Raw genomic sequence first — 23966 nt, 5'->3', positions numbered from 1 at the left:
AATTGTGAATGAGAGTCCATGTAAATGTCCTCATCTCAGTCCTGGGACTCTACAAGGCTTGAACCTGTGCAGGCCCTGTGCAGACTGTCACAGACTGTCTCTGTGAGTTTGTATGTACAGCAGTCCTGTTGTGTCTGAAGGACACTGCTTTCTTAGGGTCTTCTAGCCCCTTTGGTTCTTAAAGATCTTTGTGCCTCCTCTTTTATAGAGCTCCGCTATCCCTGAGAGGTTTGATGAAGACATCCATTTAGGTCTAAGTGTTCTAAAATCTCTGTACACATACACACACACACACACACACACACACACACACACACACACACACACAGTGGGAAATGTTTAAATCAATGCTGGCAGATTCTAGGTTGTGTCGGAAAGGAGGTATCAGCAGTGCCAGCATTGCAGTTGAGCCTGCTTGGCTCAGTTCCTTCTACACTGGTACATAACATTGTTTGCACACAGGCAAACACATACACACAAAATAAACAGAATCAATAAATCTTCTTTGAAAAAGATTTTGTATGGATGTCCAGACTGCATTGTTTATATATAACAGTTTGGTTATTTTTCTCACTTTATTTTCTGTGTATGATGTTTTGCCTGCATGTATATCCATAAACCTTATACATGCAGTGCCAAGGAGGACAGAAAAGGGTATTGGCTTCTCTGGGAATGGAGTAAAAATGTTTATGAGCTGCCATGTAGGTGCTGGAAATGCCACCCAGATCCTCTAAAAGGTCAGCTAGAACTTTTAAATTCTAAGTCACATGTCCATATATAAATAAAAAACACATATAATACACACATTTGCTTTCTTTTTTTAAAATTTATTCTGTTCTCATATAGTAAATTATGACTACAGTTTCCCCTTCCCTTTTCTCTTCTGCTCATCTCCTCTTTTTCCCAGATCTACTCCTTCTCTATTTTTCTTCAGAAAAGAGCAGGCCTCCCATGGATATCAACCAAACATGGCATATCAAGTTGCAATACAGCTAGGCCATCCCCTTCATATTGAGGCTGGACTAGGCAACACAGCAGGAGGAAAAGGGTATCAAAAGCAGACAGAAGAGTCAGAGACAGTCCCTGATTCCACTGTTTGGAGTCTCACAAGAACACCAAGCTACACAACTATAACATATATTCAGAGGATCTAGTTCAGATCCATGTGGGATGCCTGGTTGTTGGTTTAGTCTTTGTGAGCCATAATGAACCCTGGTTACTTGACTCTGTGTGTGATTTTTTCTTTTTATGTGGTGTCCTTGATCCCTCTGGTTCCTACAGTCCTTTCTCTCCTTTCCACAGGATTCTAATCTCTGTGTAATGTTTATCTGTGGGTCTCTGCATCTGCTCCCATCAGATGATGCCTTTCTGATGAGTTTGAAGTACATTTAGTCAGATATTAAAATAACCACACCAGATTCTTTTTAAAATTCCATTTGCCTGGAAAATCTTTTTGTAACACTTTACTCTGAAGTAATGTTCATCTTTGATGTTGTGTTTTATGTGTGCAGCAGAAGGTTGTATCCTGTTTTTGTTTACATTATGTTAGCCCCTGTATTTTAGTGGGAAATTGAGTCTATAGACACTGAGAGATAACAATGAGAAATGAAAGTTAATTTCTATTATTGTGTTGCTGTTGGTAATGTGTGTGTGTGTGTGTGTGTGTGTGTGTTTGTACTCCCTTTTTTTGGTTTTGCTAGTGTGACCTTATTTCCTGTGTCTTCATGGGTGTATATAACCTCTTTGGGTTAAAGAGTTCCTTTTAATACCTTCTGTAGGGATGGACTTGAAGATAGATATTGTTTAAATTTAACTTTATCATAGAATATCTTGTTTTCTCCATCTATGGTAATTGAAAGTTTTGGTGAGTATAGTAGTCTAGGCTGGCATATGTGGTCTCTTAGAGTCTGTAAGACATATGCCCAGAATCTTCTGGCTTTTAGAGTTGAGAAGTCAGGCATTATTCTAATAGTGCTGCCTTTATATGTTATTTGGTCTTTTTCTCTTGCAGCTTTTTATGTTTCTATTTGTTCTGTATGTTCAGTGTTTTTTTTTTTTTATTATATGCTGAGAGGAGTTTATTTTCTCATCCAATATATTTGGTGTTCTGTAAGCTTCTGGTACCCTTCTAGGCATCTTTTTTCTTAAGGCTAGGAATATTTTCTTTTGTGATCTTGTTAAAAATATTTTCTGGGCTTTTCAGCTGGGATTCTTCTATGTCTTTTATTCCTATTATGCCCAGTTTTGGTCTTTTTATTATGTCTCAGATTTTCTGTTTTGTGTCAGGAGTTTCTTATATTTAACATTTTTTTTCATCTAGGTATTCATTCTATAGTATCTATGCATACTATAGTATACCTGTGATTCTCTCTTCTATCTCTTATATTCTGTTGGTGAAGTTTGCCTCTATAGTTTTTGTTCAAGTTCCTAAATCTTTCATTTTCATAATTCCCTCACATTATGTTTTCTTTATTGCTTCTATTTCTATTTTTAGGTCTTGAACAATTTTATTCATTTCCTTCACTTGTTTCATTGTTTCTGGCTCTCTTTAGGGATTTATTCATTTCCATACATTGGTGGTCTTTGAAATTGTTGTTTGTGTTTTTCTAGACTTTTAAAGGCATTTATTCATTTTATTTTTAAGGACCTCTATTGTAGGGCAGTGGGCTGTGAGAAGCAGCTGGGTGTTTGGTTGAGCATGAGTTTCGAACCCCGGAACCTTTATCGGATGGCAGGAGTTCAGCTCTGCTCCCAGGCCCTGGTTCTTTTCACTTAGCTTCAGTCCTCCAACAACCCCTCCCACAGAGAGGTTTATGACCATCAGTCAAGAGAAATTGTCCCTCAGGCTCTCCCACATGCCGATGAGGTATCTCCAAGCTCTCAGGTCAAGCCAATGGACATGATCTGCTGCCAGAACATAACCCACCCCAACACTGTATATAAGGGCTCTATTTAGGGGAAGTAAAGTGCTCAAGAATCATCCTGGTGTCCGAGAATTTTTGTCTCAAGACCTGTAACACTTGGGGAGAGCTCTGCTCTCCCGGAACCTGCCTGGCACACCAAGCTGCCTTCTTGTCAGCTAGCCGGCTCCTTATAGGCCCAGCCAGGGCCTGGACTGGCTCAGCGTGGAGAGACAGGTGCAGCACCTGGGAGAGACAGGTCAGTGATAGCGGTGGTGATCAGGCAGAGGCAGCAGCGGGGTGGGGGGGGCAGGCAATCTCCCCTCCCTGCTCTCACCCTGTCCCCAGTTGGGAGATTGTTGTGGGACACCCTCCAGAGGAAGGAACACACACTCTATCATCTTCATAAAGTTAGTTTTAAGGTCATTTTTTTTTTTTTTTTGTGCTTAATCTGTATTGGAATATTTATGGGTTACTATAGTAGGATGGCTGGGATCAGGTGGTTCCATATTCTCCTGGATGTAGTTGATTGTCTGTCTTTCTTTCTTTCTTTCTTTCTTTCTTTCTTTCTTTCTTTCTTTTTTTCTTCCTTTCTTCCTTCCTTCCTTCCTTCCTTCCTTCCTTCCTTTCTTTTTTACTTTTTTTATTGGATATTTTATTTATTTACATTTCAAATGTTATCCTCTTTCCAAGTTTCCCCTCTGCCAACCCCCTATCCCATCCCCCTTCCCCCTGATTCTATGAGGGTGTTCCCTCTTCCAACCACCCACTCTCACATCAGCATTCTGGCATTCCTCTACACTGGGGCCTCAGGCCTTCACAGGACCAAGGGCCTCTCTTCCCACTGATGCCAGGTAAGGCTATCTTCTACATATGTAGCTGGAGCCATGAGTCCCTCCATGTGTACTCTTTTATTGGGGGTTTAGTCCCTGGGAGCTCTGGGGTGTCTGGTTGACTGTATTCCTATACTGGTGTCTAGACATCTGGATTTGAGATGAATATATATCTAGGTACCAGTTTCTGAATTTGTCTTTGTTTGATGGGTATTTTGTTCCTTGGTTTTTGTGTCCTCTTTGGTCTTTTGGTCTTTGTGGTATATATTTCTGGGGACAGGCATGACTTCTAGTTCATCAGGGAGCTTCTGTCAGAGCTGGGGGTCTGTACTTCTGATAGGTAGTTTGGCCTTTGGTCCAGCAGGGAATCTCTGTTCTTCTCATGGGCATAGCCTGTACCTGGGCAAAGGATATCTGCTGGGGTGGAAACATGGCAGCAGGGTGGGTGGTGGGGCAAGAATTGGTGTCAGTGGTCTAGCCCTATATTTAATGTATTGTTTTATAAGAGTAAATTAACAAGTCTTTGTAAATGTATATTTCAAGTTTTCATAATTTAATTGCCTCACTTAGAGATTCAAATTCTGAATCATAGTTGTATTTTTATTTTTAGAACAAATGTTGTTATAGAAAAGTTTAAATTCAAGTAACAAAAATAAAATTGAAATACCCATTACCCTGAGATAATCACTATAAAATTGTGCATATACAAAACCATGTTTTTATATAGACATGTATATAAGTGTATATATATATATATATATATATATATATATATATATATATATACATATATATATCCTGCTGAGTCTGTTTTTGTTGTGTGTAGGTATATGGTTTCAAGGCTGACCATTTTGAATTGGACAACTCATGAGGTGGATCATCTCTGGGATCCAGTAATTCTCTTCTTCCTGTAATCAATAATTACCTATAGTTCTTTGTTTACAGGTGGGACTCCATGAAAAATTTCACCTTTTATGTTAACATCTCTGTTGTCTCATAGCAGACTTCCTCATATTCTGGTTCTTAGGATCTTTCTGCTTCCTCTTTGATGTTCCTTGAGCCATAGATGCTGGAGCTGAGATGCAAATGTATCCATTGGGAAATGGGCTCTTTGTGATGCATTGATCATTGCATTGAGTCCAGTCCTTGATGGTCTCCATTTGCTATAAGAAGTTTAAACTCTTCTTTAGGCAGATTGAACCCCATAGTCAAGAGTTAATATAAAATCATTATGTTGTCCACTTCCTCAAATTTTAACCAAAGTACATGTAACTGAGCATTTTTATGAGAGAAATGAAGGTCATAAAAGTATTGGAGGAAGCTTTTATAGCAGCAGCAGGGGTATTTTATTAACCAGGAGGACATATTGGCACTTATGTTATCAATCTGACAATGGAAAAAAGGTTACCAGGTGGGGACAAAGGGAGAGCAGAATCTGTTGGAAGCATTTTTTTCTGTGAAGGAATAGACAGTAGATATTTTAGGACTAAGGACCATCAAGTCTTCGTCACAGTTATCAGAGTTCTGCACCTCTCCACGAACAATGGCAGTACTGAAATGATGAGTGTGTCTGTATTGTACTAAAAGTTTACTCACAAGGTTAAATGCCAGAGATATTAAAAGACAACTACTTCATGTTCTCTTATAAACAGAATCTAGATTTAAAAGTATGTGTATTTAAGACAAAAAGTAAAAGTGGACTGTGGAGGGGAAGGAAAAAGTCTAAAGGGAGAGAAAGAAAGATGAAAGGTAAATGGAAAGAAGAAAGGTATTCAGGTTTGGATATATATATATATATATATATATATATATATATATATATATGACATGAAATAATGTATACACAACAGGAAAAGGTAGAGTTTGGGTAGTGACATGGGAAGGAAGCAAAAGGAAACATAATGGGTGAACTATGAGTGAAATGCAATGACACATGCATATAAAAATGCAATAAGGAAGCATACTACTTTGAATACCAGAAAAAGTAAGATTTCACATCCAGGCTTTAATATGTTGACTTTTCGTCTAAACTTATGAAAGTGATGGGAGAAAGGATAATCATATTAAACAAATTGAAAATAGTGTTGTGTCTGCTATTTTTGCTATAGGAATGGTACACAAAATGGAGATAGTATTTTTTTTGTTCAAGAATATTTATATTGAATCCCAGCACTTGGGAGGCAGAGGCAGGCAGATTTTTGAGTTCGAGGCCAGCCTGGTCTACAGAGTGAGTTCCAGGATAGCTAGAACTACACAGAGAAACCCTGTCTTGAAAAAACCAAAAACCAAAACCAAAAAAAAAAAAAAAAAAAAAAAAAAAAAAGAATATTTATATTGAATCCTGGATCTGTACTCCACTCCTTGGGCTACAGCTATGCCTGCTTCCCTGGAGGCCTACTGACATGCAGGACAAAAAGGTGAGATACTCATGCCTCAGTTCCCTGCCTGCTGGGCTTTCTTCAAGCTCAGGAGCTGGGAGTTCTGCTTCATCCCCTCTGCACTCCATCTTCCAGTCTATACCTCTACATGAAATCCAAGATCTGTACTCTATTCCCTGGGCCATAATCTTGCCTGCCTCCCTGGAGGCCTGAGGCCACCCCAGAAAACCAACTCTGCCTGCTTTCCTGGAGGCCTGCTGCCACCCAGGTAAACCAGACACTTGCTGCCCTTAGGGACTACTGGCTCTACTTGAAGTCTGAGAGGCCTGCTAACCACCAGGTGACCCAATATCAACAACCAAATTGCTAAAAGCCAGTGCAAAAACACAGTCCACAAAAGCCAGGGTAATATGGTACCATCAGAACCCAGCAGTCTTGCTATAGCAAGCCATGGATATTCCAACAGACCTGAAGAGCAAAACAGTGACCTTGAATCTCATCTTATGAAGATAATAGAGGCCTTTAAAGAAGAAATAAATGAATTCCTTAAAGAAATACAGGAAAATACAATAAAACAGGTAAAGGAAATGAATAAAACTGTTCAAGATTTGAAAACGGAAATAGAAGGAATAAAGAAAATATAGACAGAGGCAATCCTAGAGATAGAAAACCTCGGAAAGAGAACTGGAACTATAGACACAAGCACCACAGAATACTGGAGATGAAAGAGAGAATCTCAGGTGTGGTAGGTATGATAGAAAAAATTGCAACATCAGTCAAAGAAAATGCCAAATCTAAAATGTTTCTAATGTAAGTTATGCATGAAGTATGGGACACTATGGAAAGGCCAAATCTAAGAATAATAGAAATAGAAGAAGGAGAAGACTTTATGATCAAAGGCCCAGAAAATATTTTCAAAAAATTATTGAAGAAAATTTTCTGAACCCAAAGAAAGAGATGGCTATAAAGTACAAGAAACTTACAGAACACCAAATAGATTTGGCCAGAAAATAAAATCTTCCTGCCACATAATAAAACACTAAATGTATGTAACAAAAAATTTAAAATCTGAAAGGGAAAAAGGCCAAGTAACATAAAAGCAGACCTATCAGAATTACACCTGACTTCTGAACAGAGACTCTATAAGCCAGAAGGACCTGGACAGATGTCTTTTAGATCCTAAGAGACCAGAGATGTCATCCCCAATTATACGCATCAAAACTCTCAATCACCATACATGGAGAAACCAAGATATTCCATGTCAAAACTAAATTTAAATAGTATTTTTCTACTAATCCCACCCTACAGAAGATACCAGGAAGAAAACTGCAGCACAAGAGAGAAACTACACCCAAGAAACACAAGAAATAAATAATTTTACAGAAAACTAAAAGAAGAGAAACAGACAGACAGACAGACAGACAGACACACACACACACACAAACACACACACTAATACCACCAGCATTAAAATAACAGGCACTAATAATTATTTGTCATTAATATTTCTCAACATCAATGTCAATGGACTCAATTCACTAATAAAAAGACACAGACTAACAGAGTTGATGAGTATACAGGATTCATCATTCTACTGCATACAAGAAATACACCAACAAAGATAGGAACTATCTCAGAGTAAAGGTCTGGAAAAAGGTTTTTGAAGCAAGCAGACCCAAGAAACAAGCTGGCGTAGTCATTCTAATATCTAATAAAATAGACTTTCAAACAAAATAAATGCAGAAGGACACTTGATACTCATCAGAGGAATAATCTACCAAGATGACAACCTTATGCCCCAAGTGTAAGCATACCCACATTTGTAATAAAAACATTACTAAAGCTTAAATCATACATAGATCCTCACACATCATTAGTGGGAGAGTTCAACATCACACTCTCACCAATGGGGAGGTCATTGAGATAGAAGCTAGACAGAGCAATGATGAAACTAACTGATGTTATGAATCAAATAGACCTAACAAATATGAACAGAATATTTTACCCAAACACAAAAGAATACACTTTCTTCTCAGTACATTATGGAACCTTCTCCAAAATTGAGCATATACTCAGTCACAAAATAAGTCTCAACAAATACAAGAAGATTCAAATAATCTTTAATCTTTCATATCACCATGGATTAAAATTGAACTTAAACAACAACAGAAACAAGAGAAAGCCTTCAAACACATGGAAACCGAACAACTCTCTACTCATTGACTACTGGGCCAATGAAGAAATGACAAAAGAAATCAGAGTTTCTACAGTTCAAAGAAAAATGAAGGCACAACATACCCAAAATTATGGGATACAATGAAAGCAGTGCTAAGAGTAAATTTCATAGCACTAAGTGCCTTCATAAAGAAATATGAGAGATCTTATACTAACAACTTAACAGCACCCTTGAAAGCTCCAGAACAAAAAGAAGCAAACACACCCAGGTGTAGATAGCAGGAAATAATCAAATTCAGGCTCCAAGTCAATGAATTAGAAACAGAACAATACAAAGAATCAACAAAACCAAGAGCTGATTCTTTAGAAAATCAACAAGATAGACAAATCCTTAGCCTAACTAACAGGCAGAGAGACAGTATTTCAATAAACAAAGTCAGAACTTAAAAGAGAGACATAACAACAGATACTGAGGAAATTAAACAAAATCATTAAGTCTTCAAAAAGCCTGTACTCCACAAAATTGGAAAATCTTAGTGAAATAGATGATTTTTAATCAAAGTTAAATCACAATTAGGCAAACCATTCAAATAGTCCTATAACTCATAAGGAAATAGAAACAATCATTGAATGTCTTCCACCCCCACCCCCAGTGCCAGACCAGATGTTTTAACACAGAATTCTACTAGACTTTCAAAGAAGAGCTAATATCAATACTCCTCAAACTATTTCATAAAATAGATATAGAAAGATCATTGCTAAACTCATTCTATGAAGCCACAGTCACCCTGATACCTAAACCACACAAAGACTCAACAAAGAAAGATAATTTCACATCAATTTCCCTTATGAACATTGATACAAATTACTCAATAAAATAGTTGCAAACGGAACCCAAGAACACATCAAAGAAATCATTCACCATGACCAAGTAGACTTACTTCCTCCTAAGGATGAAGGGATGGTTCAATACTTGAAAATCCATCAACATATGGATTCATATATGAATTAACCATACAAATAAACTGAAGGAAAACACCCACATGAGCATCTCATTAGATCCTGGAAAACCCTTTGACAAATTCCAACACCCTTTCATGTTAAAAATCTTGGCAAGATCAGGGATAGAAGCCCATACAAACAGTAAAGGCAATACCCAGCAAGCCTATTGCCAACATCAAACTAAATGGACAGAAACTTAAAGTAATTCCACTAAAATCAAGAACAAGACAACACTGTCCATTCTCTCCAAGTCAAAGTATCACTATTGTCAGATGATATGGATCCTCTCTCTCTGTCTCTCTCTCTCTCTCTCTCTCTCTCTCTCTCTCTCTCTCTCTCTCTCTCTCTCTCTCATTCATGTATGTGTCCAGGGAACTCCTACAGATGATAAACACTTTCACTAAAGTGGCTGGATATAAAATTAAGTAAAACAAAACAAAACAAAACAAAACAAAACAAAAACAGCCTTCCTTTATACAAACAACAACCAGGCTGAGAAAGCAATCAAGGAAACAAAACCGTTTACAATAAGCCACAAATAATGTAAAATGTCTTGGTGTAACTCTAACCAAGTAAGTGAAGAACCTGTACAAGAACTTCAAGTCTCTGAAAAAAATTTGAAGAAGATGGAAGATCTCCTATGTTCATGGATCGGTAGGATTAATATAGTAAAAACAGCTATCCTACCAAAAGCAATTTATGGATTCAATTCAGGCTGGACCTAGGCTCCCTGCATGTAGGTAGCAGATGGGTTGTTCAGTCTTCACAGGGGTCCTCCAACAACTAGAACAGGGGCCGTCAATAAATCTGTTGCCTGCCTATAGATATCATTCCCCTAACTGGGCTGGTTTGTCTGGTCTCAGTGAAAGAGGATGCACCTAGCCCTGCAGAGACTTGATGTGCCAAGGACTGAGGATACTCAGGGTTCCTCCACCCTCTCAGAGGAGAAGAGGAAGGGAGAAATGGGGTAGGGACTACGTAAGAGGGGACTGGGAGGAATACAAGCACCGTGATGTAAAGCAAATAAATAAATTAATCCACAAAAGAATATTTATATTCATCAACAGTTACTGGCAGCATTGGCAAGGTGAACTTTTATCATTTACCCACATTATTTTTTTTTTTTACTAATTACTGGAATACAAAATTAATGAAAATTTATATTCACATTCAGAGAGTAGGCTTTGTACACATACCCTGACTTCCTGCCCTTGTCTCTCATGCTATCTATGCCAACATATGCTGCCACCTCTGTAACCATGCAGATGGAGATGTGTTAAAACTCAAAAGTCCTGCTCTAGAGTGACTCTTACTACACAGAGCATCCCTTGCCATTGAAGAGGTAAAGTTTAATTCCTGGCAGGCAGCCCAGTGTAAGTAAATGTATTTCTTTTATTTGAGAAAGACAACTTGTACATATTTGTCACAGCAACATGTCTCGAAATATACTCTAGGAGTATTTTAGTTACATCATAGGTATGTAAGAGGAAGAATCTTTTGTTGATAGAATTCTCCATTTGAAGACTTAGCCCTTGTTTCAGTAAGTTACTCTGTGCAGCCGTTTACGGGAGAACGCATGGTGGTTAGGAGGTGGTGTGGAAGGGAGGAGTGAAGAAGGTGGTTGAGCCCTTCTGAGAAAGTGAGAATATGAAACTTTAAGTCATTAAGTGCTTGCTTTTGACTGGGTGGCAGGATTGTGAGAGAGAGCCTCCACCTGTATGTAACACATTCTTATGCAGCTGAAGAAGAATGAAGAGAGGCAGGTGCAGAGGAGAGAGACTCTACAGAGACCCATGTGATGGTGCTTGATAATAAATGTCAGTCCTGCAAGACCATCTGTGGCAGGAATTGGGGGAAGTACAAAAGGAACAGGGCTTGGCCTGAGGGGCGTGGATTGGGGCTGTGAGCCAAGTTTTACACAAGCAAGGGTGATTTCTGAAGAGCTAGAGCAGAAACAGCTGACTTGTTTTACAATAGTAATTCAAGATGGCCATAATGTTTTTGTAGTCTTTCTTTCCCTTTCCGTATGCTCTGTATCGATGCCAGGTGGCAAAACTTGGATATTCTATAAGATCTTGGTTTCATCAACATTGGAAAGGCACCACACATGATTATGTTACATGTTCATCTGTTTGACATGAGACACTCTTTCTTGGGACCACATTCTTCTGATTTACTATGATTTTGATACAACCGTTTTAAAAATGAAATCTGACAGTGGTATAGCCTCGAACAATATCATATGCACAGCCATGATTTGAGTGAGGGCCAATACAGAAGTGTGTGTTTGAATGTTAATTTGTTGAACAGGAAAAAGCACCATGCAATGAAATTTCTTCCCAAGGCAAATGTTCACACTTAAAATGTGCATGCTGCAAGAAACAAAGGATAGGTGCTTTCAGAATGCCAGCTGTCATTAGTTAGTGTCAAACTAACTGTACCCAGCAAACTGTTCTCTTTCTTTATTGCCTAAGAACCCCCACTAAATGTTTTTCCTTTTTAATTTTAAATACAAACAGTACTACTGTGTGGAATCTAAAGTCTAGAACCATCTACATGTATATTGGAGACTTAAGTTGAAAAGAAAACAATAAATAACAGATCACACATTTATATGCTTCAAATTTTAACAGTGAGTTATTAACAAAGTGATTTATAGTGGCTGGAGAGATGGATCAGTAATTAAGGGCACTTTCTGCCTTTGCAGAGGAGTTGGGGATTGATTTTGAACACCACACTTGATAGTTCCCAACTGACAGATCTCTTCTCTGGAAGATTCAAACCTCTTCTGGCCTCCCACGGCACCCACATACACATCGTGCACACTTAAAAAGGCATACACACACACACACACACACACACACACACACACACAAAACATTTAAAAAAGAAAATGACTTACGAGAAAATCTAATTGTTTCTACATAAATGGTGACTCCAGTAACTTCCTGCTGTGTGTGACTTTGCTTCCAGGTTAAGTGTATGTGTTGAAATTCAACATCATAGAAGTATATGTCATGAAGAAACAGGGTGAGGCATGAAGTGTTTGTAACACACAAGCTCTTTTGTTCACTCTATCCTTTTCATACAATTATGAAAGTGTTGGGAGACACGAGCTTCAGGAATGTTAGGGACAGGAAACATTTTGGTTTTTTTTCCCCCAGAAAATGCACTTTAATGAAAGAGCCACTGGATGTCAGTGTTGCAACATATAGGAGGGAGCAAGCCAGCTGTGCTGAGGAAGACTGACTAAGGCGGCTTCCTGGGAGGAGGAGCAATGTGTCTGTCCAAAATGTCAGTTCCAGAGTCTTTCTCTCTCTTTTTTTTCCTGCAGTGCAAATTTGCTCCTGTTATGTAGCAACCTTCCCTTAAATCTTCCTAAGAATTGAAGTTTTGAAACCCAGAGGTTGTCATTTTGGGTCATTACAGCTATTTTTAAGACTTAGAAAACATGCATATCATCATGCTACTGTTTCTTGTGCCTCTGTGGCTTTAATGAGTCTCCTAAAAAAAAAAAAAATGCACAGTTCACAAAATGCACAAAACAGAACGTGCCTTGTATTTTGAAGAGTTTTATCTTCACAGTAAGTAGAATTATTTAAAACAGTGATAGGAAGTTTGGTAGCTTTATCTTCTCCATGTTGGGCAGTCTTGAACCATTATGGGGAGATGTCTTTGTGGTTGTGATGTGGTCAAGGAAGGAGTGAGGTATTTCCTCGCTTTCTAGTGGCCGCCTCCCTGGCCACCCTCAGATTATCTTTAAATGAAGTTGAATTTTCCCCCACTCCTATTTGCACATTGTCTTGAAGGCTGGTATGGCCTTTGGATCCTCAATACTTCATATTGTATGTTCCAAGGGATGCCTGGAACACATCCTGTTTCTTCAGATCTTAGTTGGAAGTAGAGCAGCACTGTTTTTTACTCAGAATAGAAGTTGCCTTCTCCATTTGTAAGCTGGGCTCAGTCATTTTATCTGTGAGACTGTGAAGTTAAAGCATGTGCTCAGAAAGAAGTTTATTAATTTATATAAGAATACTATATTACTAGAAACTGCCCAGGCTGCAGTTTATTTTAACAAATTTGAAACTGTACAGAGGAGAAGGAGAAAGGGTTCAGGGAGGGATTGTGAGAGGAGGTGACCAGGAGTGGGGCTATGAGTGGGATGTAAAGTGAATAATAATAATAATAATAATAATAATAATAATAACAACAACACTAACAACAACAACAACAATAATAATAACAGCTTCTTCCCAAACTCATGTGTTAGAAGAATACTCAGAGTAGGTATACCAGGAACAATTGTAAAGGACTTGTGTGTATTTTTTTAAAAATTTAATTTCTATAATTACTAAAAAGCCCATTTTTCTTTAAAAATTATTCTAGGTTTGGGACTTAAACCATATGCATAAGCTAGAGGCACAGCTCAGTGGCTGAGTGATTGTGTTGTATGTGTAAGAACTTAGATTCAATTCTTCATATCCTACAAAAGAAAAATTAATGCATAAATTTCATGACTCTTGCATAACCTGTTATGAACTACTGTAGATGAGGCATTTTGACAAATATAAAAGAAATACACTTAGGTAACAACTCTAGAAACAAATCAATAAAAAGTATTGCCTAGAATATGTCTGTAATTAAAACAATAAACTTCAAAGTAAAGAAACAACTTAGATTATACATAAATAAACAACAGCACATGCTTTGAACCATTCTACAGATCTTCCAGATAAAATTGCTTGTATTATTCAGAGGAATCTATTGTGACATTGAGTCGATCCATGGCTGGGTTGTAAAAGTAACTCCCACTTATATATCTTGGAAGAATTTAGTATGTAGACACAGGATTTTGAGGGGAAAGTATTTGAGTAGTTTGTCGACAAAATGCTGGGATTGTTTATATTTCTAGTTGTATAAAAAGACTAAAATATTATTCTAACTTGTCAAATAATGGACATATACAAATATAGAGTCTTAAAAGTAATTATTGTTAATGTACCTGCTTAATAATTATTGGGTAAATTATGAAAGGCTTTATTTTTCTAAAGCAATTGCATAAATGACATTCTAATCTCCATTTTATATCATTTATTGATGTCCCAGACAGATCCTGTAGTTTTTAAGTCACTTGTAACTATTAGGTTCATCTAAGACAGTTTAAGATTTCTGAAATTGCACACTGGTGGCTCTTAAAACTTTCTGTTTCAGAATCACTTCAGAGAAGAGATTTATTAAAAAAAATATAAAACAGGTTCTATTTCAAAAGGTTCTAATATGGGGCTGTAGAAGAGCTGGAGAACCTGTGTTTCTGATAAGTTCTCAGGTGTCTTCATCAATACGTTCTGTGGAACACTATTTGAATCTTCCCTTTTACTTTTTTCTAAGTTCTTACACTGTAGCTCTCTGAGTGTTAGAGTAGTAAAGAAGCTGAGGGAAAGAGAGAAGCTTGCTTTCCTTAGCCTTACATGTTATTGTACTTGAATATTACTACCCATTGTTGTTGTCTCTCAACATCCTACTGTCCAAGTCGCAGCTCTCTTGGGATATCATGTATAGTGACTCTTTGAAGCACATGTGTTTCCTCACTGTATAATTTTTTGATGTATGACTCCAGTTTTGTCTCTTTGCCCTTTACCTGTTTAGGTATAATTTCTATCTATTTTCCAATGGTCCCCATGTTGAAGGCTGTTCAGGAATGCCTTGGGAAATGTTTCCCTGGTTTAGCCACCCAGACACAAGAGGTAAGTCTTCAGCTATGCTCCAAGTGGGACCAGCTGTTCTTTAATGTGTAGAAGATTTTGGTGTTGGTGTTGTATTTATGATGCTGAGTCTGCAGAATGCATTTATGAGTTGTAGAGTCAAGGAAGCTTCCAATGAGATTTCAAAGGGACGTCTAGGAGGTCAGGCAATGAACTGCAAGGTAAGGATCCTTGCCGGTAGTCCTTGAGAGGGTAGATCACAGAGCTGTGAGGGTAAAGTGAAAGAGGCAGTGTAGAGCCTAGGAAGATAAAAGTGGAGCATCTGAAACTGAAGGCCCTGGTAGTCATCGGAGATAACCCTCTTAAAGAGGGATGCCCTGTGATTTGCAGTGAGAAAGCCCCTAGGAGCAAAGCTTTCCAAGGCTCCCATTCTCACTTTGTATCATGCTTCCCAGATACTGAACATGGAGATATATGATTTAGTGTTTTTTCTGTTAAATTATTTTGTCATGCTTTAGGCTCATCGAACTTTTCTTTTTTTTCTCATTTTCTATTAGAATAGGAATCTTTACTTTATGTAATTCTATATTGAGGCAATTAAGTTTTTAAAAAGTTTATGTGTTTTGTAGGGCTTCACAGCTCAATGGTTTTTTTGGGGCTCAGCAGAGACACTGAACTTATATTTTGGGAAATGCTGGGATGGCTGAAACTAAAGATGTGGAGATCTTTTGGTTTTTGCAAAATGGGTTTTGCATCATAAGGTGGATAAAAAAAGCATAAACTGAGGGAATTCTTGGAATAAAAAATCTAGGTAAGCAAACAGAAACTTCAGATACAGGCATCACCAACAAAATACAAGAGATGGAAGAGAGAATCTCATGTATTGAAGACACAATAGAAGAAATAGATACATAAGTCAAAGAAAATGTTAAATCTAAAAAAATTCTGACATAAAGCATACAGGAAATCTAGACACAATGAAAAAAAAAAAACCAAACCTAAAAATAGTAGGAATAGAAGAAGTAGAAGTTGCCCAAGAAATATTTTAAACAAAACAGCGGTAGAAAATTTTCTTAACTGAAAGAACATGCTATAAAGGAACAAGAAGTTTACAGAATATCAAATGAATTAGACCAGAAAACAAAGTACCCTTGCCACAGAATAATCAAAGGGATAAACACACATAATTAAGAAAGAATATTAAAAGCTGCAAGAGAAAAAGACTAAGAAACATAAAAAATCAGGCCTACTTGAATTATCCTCAATTTCTTAATGGAGACTCTAAAAACCAGAAGGGCCTGAAAGATGTGCTTCAGATTCTGAGATCACATGGGCTAGCCCAGAGTACTATACCTTGTAAAGCTGTCATTCACCATAGATGGAGAAAATAAGATATTTAATGATAAGGTCAAATTTAAGCAATATCTATCCACAAATATAACCCTACAGAAGGTGCTTAATTACATCAATGAAAACAAATTAACAAAATCGGAAACAAAAGCAATAGAGACCAACAAAATTGAAAGAATCATTAGGTTTTATTTCAAAAGTCTATACTCTGCCAAATTGGAAAATCTAAAAGAAATGGAGCATTTTCTTGATAGCACTTAAAAAAGTTAAATCAAGATCCGATAAACAACATAAGGAGACCTATAATCCCTAAGGAAACCAACATAGTCATGAATAGTCTCTCAACCAAGAATAAACCCTGGGAAAGATGGTTTCAGGTCAGAATTCTACCAGATGTTTAAAGAAGGGCTAATTCCAATACTTTTCAAATTATTTTACAAATTCATTTCATGAGGCCATAGTCAACCTCATATTCAAACCACACAAAGATTTGTCCAAAAAAGAGGGTTAAAGACCATTTTTCCAAATGAACATAGATGCAAAAAATTTAGTAAAATACTTACAAACTGAATGAAAGAACACATAAAAATATCATATACTATTATCAACTAGGCTTTGTTTCAGAGATGCAGGAATGGTTCAACATACAAAAATCTGTCATTGTAATTCATCATGTAATCAAAATGAAAAATAAAGATACACATGATCATATCAGTAGATTCTAAAATGCCTTTGACAAAATCCAACATCTTTTTATGATAAAAATCTTGGAGAGACCAGGGATACAAGACACATACTTAAATATAATAAAGACAGTATACAACAAACCTATGTTCAACATCAAATTAAATGTGAGAAACCCAAAGCATTTCCACTTAAATCAGAAAAAGACAAGGCTTGTCCACTCTCTCTATACCTATTCAATATAGTACTCCAACTTTTTATGAGAACAATAAGACAACTGAGGGAGATGGAGGGGATACAAATTGAAAAGAAAGAAGTCAAACTATTGTTATTCACAGATAATATGATAATATACATAAAGAATCCCAAAAATCCTACCAGAGAACTCCTACAGCTGACAAACACCTTCAGCAAAGTGTCTTCATACAAGATTAACTAAAAATAAGATCAGTAGCCTTCCTACACACAAATGACAAGGAAGATGAGAATGAAATCAGTGAAACACCTTCCACAATAGCCACAAATAACAACAACAACAACAAAAAGATCTCTTGAGGTAACTCTAACCAAGCAAGTGAAAGACTTGAATGAATGACAACAACTTTAGTATTTGAAGAAAGAAATTGAAGAAGGTATCAGAAGATAGTAAACTCTTTCAAATGGTGCTGGTTTAACTGGATTTTGGAATGTAGAGGAATGCAAATAGATTCTTATCTATCACCCTGCACAAAACTCAAGTCCAAGTGGATTGAAGACCTCAACATAAAGCCAGAAACAGAGTCTTATAGAAGAAAAAGTGGGCAATGGCCTTCAACACATTGGCACTGAAGACAATTTTCTGAACTGAACACAAGGAGCACAGGCACTAAAATCAGCAATTAATAAATGGGACCTAATGAAACTAAAAAACCTTTTGTAAGGCAAAGGACACTGTCGATAGAACAAGGTTTTCACTAACTCCACATCTGATAGAAGTCTAATATCATATATATAAAACTCAAGAAACTAGATATATAAAAACCAAATAATCCAATTGAAAAATGGGGTACGTAACAGATCTAAACAGAAATTTCAACAGGAGAATCTCTAATGGCAGAGAAACAAATGTTCATCAGGGAGATGCAACTCAAAATGACTCAGAGATTTCATCTTATGTCTATCAGAATGGCTAAGATAAAAAAAAAAAACAAAGCTCATATTTGCAAGGATGCAAGAGAAGCACTCCCTCATTATGGATAGGAGTGCAAATTTGTACAGCCACTTCAGAAATCAACATGACTGTTTCTCAGAAATTTGGGAATTGGTCTAACTGAAGACACAGTTATATGACTCCCTTATAAGTGGATATTTACTGTAAATAAATGATAATCATGCTACAATCCACAGACCCAGAGAGGCTAAGTAATGAGTGCTTGTGTGTGTGTGTGTGTGTGTGTGTGTATGCATGTATCTTCCTGGGAATGGGAAATAGAATGGATTTTGTGGGTGACCTGGGGGAAGATGTGGATGGGAACAGGAGGGATCAAGTGGGAGTGAGGCATAGAGGGAGAATATTGGCATAGACACTGTAAGGGGGGGGGGGGGCAGGGGCATTTTGAGCATGATGTGGAAACCTAGTGCAATGGAAACTTCATGGAACCAACAAGAGTGACCAGTAGTGAAGACTCCTAGTAATGGCGGACATAGAGCCATACTCTGGAACCAGGCAAGGCCTGAAGTGGGACACTAATCTAGCCATAAAACCTCTGACCTACAGTTTGTCATGCCTGCATGATGTGCTAGGACTGGAGCTTAGCATAATCATCACCAAATGTCCTCTCCTTGGCGAGAGGAGAGAGGTCCCAGTCCCGCTGGGTTTCTTTCTGGGGCTGAGCAGGATGGCAAATGTCAATGGCCCAAAAGAAAAAATACCAGGCCAGGAGTCTTGTCGAAGCAGGAACTCAACTTTAATGTATCAGCCTAAGGAGGAGGAGTTTTGGTGGGGTGAGATGATGTAGGGGGTAGGGAAAGGTGACAGAAGGTATGGGGTGACTGACAGGGCCAATGGCAAAGCTCTACATTAGCAACAGTGGGGCAGAGTAAGGGCCAAACGGGTCTTGTTGAGTCATCTTGGTACGGAAATGACTGAGATAGGTCTCAAAAGTCAAGCTAGGCTGAGGCTCTCCCACAAGGCTGCAGAAACTCAAGCCAGACTTGGGTTTGTCCACAAGGCCCAAACCAGAGCTGAAATGGGGCCCCACAATCAAAGATAATACAGAGACTTCATCCAGCAACTCCTGGGAGCAGATGTAGAGTCCTACAGACAAATATTAGGTAGACCTTAGTGAGTCCTGTGGAGGATGAAGAGGAAGGATTGAAGGAGCCAGAGGGATCAAGGACCCCACAAGAACATGGTCCACAGAATCAACTAACTGGGACTCAAGTGGACTTACAGAGATAAGGGAGCTTGTATTCTTTTGAGTTAGGTCCTCTGTATATTTGTTATGGTTGTGTGGGTTTCCTAACAGTGGGAACAGGGGCTTTCTCTGGCTCTTTCCCCTGCCTTTGGGACCCTTTTCCTCCTACCAGGTTGCCTCGTCCAGACTTGATGTGAGAGTATAATGTAGCTTTTTAGTCCATAGTTGGTTGATGTCCCTTGAAGGTCTGCTCCTTTCTGAGGGGAAGTGAATGTGCAAATATGGAACTTGGGGAAAGGGGAGCTAGGAGGAAGAGACTTGGGAGAGAGGAGGGAGAAAAAAACCCTACAGTTGGGGTATAATATATGTGAGAAGAATAAATAAAAATAAAAAAAATAAGAAAAAGAAAAAAAATAAGATTTTCATTGTGTCCTAGCATGTGAGGTCTGTTTTAGAGATGCTTCCATGTTCTACTGAGTAGTAAAAATATTTGTTGACATTTGGGTAGGATATTATGCAAATATCTGTGAGGACTATTTGCTATTAGATGCCATTTCATTTTGAGATTGATCTCTCTTTGTCTGTCTGTCTGTCTGTCTGTCTGTCTGTCTCTCTCTCTCTCTCTGTCCAGATGGCCTATCTTCTGGTGAAAGTTAGGTATTAAAATCACCTACAGTTGAGAATGGCCAGAATAAAAACACCAACACCTTCTCCAGGCCAGCCAGGCCTGTGGCAGCTGGAAGAAAGTTACCCATGTGCCCTGGCCACACTGATCCTGAAAGAAAGACATCCACACATGCTGGAATCACTGTTATTTGAATGGGTGCTAGAGAGATGGGAAAGACAAGAATACATTGTGGAGAGATGGAAGAGAAAGTGAAGCCAAAGTGTTCATCCATTGTAGAGAAAGTAGAATTAGAGACTTTATGGCAGTAAGGAACAGGGAGGTATGAAGAGGCCATGGTAAGTTCCTCCTGACACCAAGGGCCATGTTTGTGTCCATGGTCTTGTTGCAACTGGGGTTGGTCTTGATGCCTGTGCTGAGTTATCTACCACCAGAGACCAAGTGGATGTTTTGTGGGCTAGGTTGATACTGGAAAGCATGTGGATATCTGAGGGTCATGCTGCCTAGGGGAGACATGCTGATTTGAGTGGCCTGCCCTGCCACCTGAGGCCATGGGTCCATTTGGGCTCAGACTACTGCAATGAGCCATGTCTGGGTCCTTGACCCTATGGCAGCTGACGTCTGTGTTGATAACTCAGTCCTATGTTATGACCAAGGACCATGCAGATGTTCCTAGTCTGGACTTCAGCCTGAGGTACAGTGCTGAGCTGGGGTCCTGGTAGTGAGAGGCAGGTAATCAGCCCAAGGCTGTGATTCAGGGAGATCTGACCCTGGCCCTACCTCGTATCTGCCCCACAATATTGGCTGAGATAGCCAGGGCAGTGTCTACTGGGGTAGAGAAGAGCTGATGGGCTGACTAACTCAATTAACTGCCCGTATCCAGTGCATTGAGTTGGCATCTATCCCATCTATGTATTTGAATACTTTTTATTTTCACTTTAAGGTGATACTAATGTTAGATGCTAACGTGAGTGTTTTATAGACATCAGACAAATGAATTTTGTTTTTAATCTAAACACTCAGCTAGCTTGTGTTTTTCGAGTGGAGAATTTTTCGAGTTATTATTGAAAGTTTTGTGAAGATTTCAATCATTTTCTGATATTTTTTGATGGTATGGGGTGAACTTCTGGTTACTAAAACCATTGTGGTTCTGATTCAGTCAGTCATTGATCATGGTATGAGAAATATGACCAGATATTTATTTCTCTTTGTTTATGATTGCATTTCTGGGCATTGGTTGTTGAATGGTTGTTTTTTATTACTGATAAATGGTTAAGCAGTACTAATTTTCATTATTACAAATGAAAAATTACACTGAACATGCATTTCTAGTAGTATCAATAAAGTTTTAATTCATTCATAGAATGTCCTCATGTGGAAGAATATATGTTTATAATTCTTTAATTGATACTAAAGATTGGATAGAGCAATCGTTTAATTTTCAGTTTGGCATAAATTAATACAAGAGTATCAAAGTGCTAGTTTTGAGTCATATGATGAATATAACAGGGGACATTTTGAAATTTAATTACCTGTAAGATACAAGTCAAGGACAGTCATTATTATCCTGTTTAACATCTTTGGGGACCCTTGACATAGTCTAGTCATGAGAAAACCTTCCTTAAAACTAGGTTTAAAGAGAAAGGAAATTTTTATGAAGTGTTCATTATAATTCCAGGTTGAATTCAAGGCAATTTCCTTGTTTTAAACGATAGTATACAAAGTTTGAAATCATCATCGTCGTCATCATCATCAGGAATTAGGTCATATAATAGGCCAGTGTTTATGGGTTTCATGAATGTATAACATTTTTCCCCATTTACCAAAAATTTGCTTTTCTGATTTAATCTAAAAGATTTGATTTTTGCATTAGTAGGCAAAGTAATAAAATTTTCTTGCTTTATCCTTATTAAAAAGAAAACGTCATGTTTTTCAGTTGTAACCTCAAGACCTCATTCATGGGGTTGTCAGCAAAACTAAGCTCTGTTTATGCAGTGCTGCACAGAGGTTCCCAGCTAACAAAAGGAGGCTGCTACAGGCTCCTTGCTGCATGGCGATTTCCATAGGAACTCATCCTATGACAAGTTGCTTGTCCACTGGAGAGAGTTGTCTTGCTAGACAGATATCAGCATGTGTAATACAATCATCTGCATTCCATCATCATTTTCAACCTTATTGGCCAGAAGGTCACAGGTTCTGTCACATTCACAAGGAAGATATTTCATACAGTATGAACACTGGGGATCATGAGTCCATCTAATGATCTGTCATAGATTTGCTTTATTCATCTGCCTTTGTAATTTTTATTTCACTAATATAGAACGACACTGGTCAGTATATTATCAGTAAACTGAAAATAATAGTATTAAGAATTTATGGGTTATTTGATTACGAGTATTTAACGTCAATCACAATACTACTAAATTCTTACAAAAATGAAATATTGTGAGAGAGGCTGTCCCTAACTTTGCTGTCTGCCTGTGGATCCTGTTTCCCTAACTAGACTGCCTTGTCTGGCTTTAGTGGGAGAGTCCTGCAGTGACTCGATGTGGATGTGCCAGGGTAGTCTGGTACCTAGAGGGGGTGGGGGTCTCTCCCTTCTCAGAGGAGAAGAGTAGGGGTTTGGGGAATGGAACTTTGTGAGGGGGAGGGAGGAGGCTGCAATTGGGATTATAAGACAAATAAATAAATTAATTAATGGAAAAATGAAATACTGCTTTTTTGTTAAGTTGATACTTTTAAATGAAAATTTTATCCTGAAATATTCATACAAAATATGTGAGTTTATCCCCAGCTTAATAATAAACATAATACCATCATCCACATATCCATTACCAAATTAAGGAATATTGGTTTGAAGACCTCTCTCTGATAATTTTTCCATTCTTCTTTCTCTTAGGTCCATTAGAGGTTTCTGCTAATCAGACCTTTGTGGGTATTCTCTGTTTCATCAGGGAAGTTTTTTGTTCTTAACCCAACAGTTGTTTATTTTAGTTCTTTTTGCAATGTATACACAGTGAGAGTTTCATCTACTCAGCACTTTGTGTTCATGTTCTGTGTACTCACATGTGATTGGTGTATAGTTATGTTCATCGAATAAAGTCACAGTACTCCTGAATATACTGCAATTTGCATTTCGATACCATTGTTGATAGGCTTCGGGTTTTAACATTCCCTCCTGGCTGTGAGAGTGGCTCCTGAGTTCCAGTGTTTCCAATAGTTTATAATCAGGAGTTTCTCCTTTGATCTTTGGAGAGGAAGGCCTGAACCACAGACCATGATCCTGTTCACTTTTCTCTAGCAATACAAAGCTGTTTATGTCGATAGCTTTACCAGTTTACTCACACCTGGAGTGGAAAAGGCCATTTGTTTTATAAAGTGAAGTTTCCCGAGAGTCAGCTTTAAAAATCTCATCAGAGGGATGATGACTCGAATCTGTCAGTTCCAAATTAAATTCTTGAGAGTAGGAAACTGACATCTTGAGTAAATCATGTTGGCAAGTGGTTACATTTAAAATGAATTTTAAGATTTTAAACCTTGAGAGAGTTTAATTAAAGTGTTGAAGAGATTACAGCATAGTTTAAGAACTAAAATTTTCCTTTCATGTTCAGTACCAATTAATTCTTCTCATCTTCCATTTCTAATTTATCAGCCTACTTCTGCTGCTTTGATAGAGCTGCTTCAATTTTCTGCTTGGTGGTTATTTTAAACCTAAACAGATACATTTGTTACACACTAAATTCATGAAAGGAAAGCCCAGTTCACTTTTGGTCTAAATCAATGGAATTTCCTGTGATGAATTAGGACATGAAAGTGAATCTTTTAAAAGGTAACTAATGTGCAGTTAAGAAAATGCATAGGTCATTTATCAAAGTCATGCTTTATTTTTCTTTATCTTCTTCACTAGAACATAGTGTAGGT

General features: G+C 37.9%; 1 long non-coding RNA gene across 2 annotated transcripts in view; it reads left to right on the top strand.

Annotated features, from left to right (window-relative positions):
• The window catches only part of LOC143438502 (uncharacterized), a 157925-nt gene that overhangs the window by 41135 nt on the left and 92824 nt on the right, over positions 1–23966 (top strand). For both annotated transcript variants that reach the window (XR_013107293.1, XR_013107292.1), the window contains one exon: positions 14935–15032. This is a non-coding gene — a long non-coding RNA (uncharacterized LOC143438502). The remainder of the gene's footprint in view (positions 1–14934; positions 15033–23966) is intronic.

The sequence above is a fragment of the Arvicanthis niloticus genome, chromosome 25 (genome assembly GCF_011762505.2).
Source record: "Arvicanthis niloticus isolate mArvNil1 chromosome 25, mArvNil1.pat.X, whole genome shotgun sequence".
Lineage (NCBI taxonomy): Eukaryota > Metazoa > Chordata > Mammalia > Rodentia > Muridae > Arvicanthis > Arvicanthis niloticus.
The sequence above is the reverse complement of the archived record's forward strand: the minus strand, read 5'-3'. Positions and strand labels throughout refer to the sequence as shown.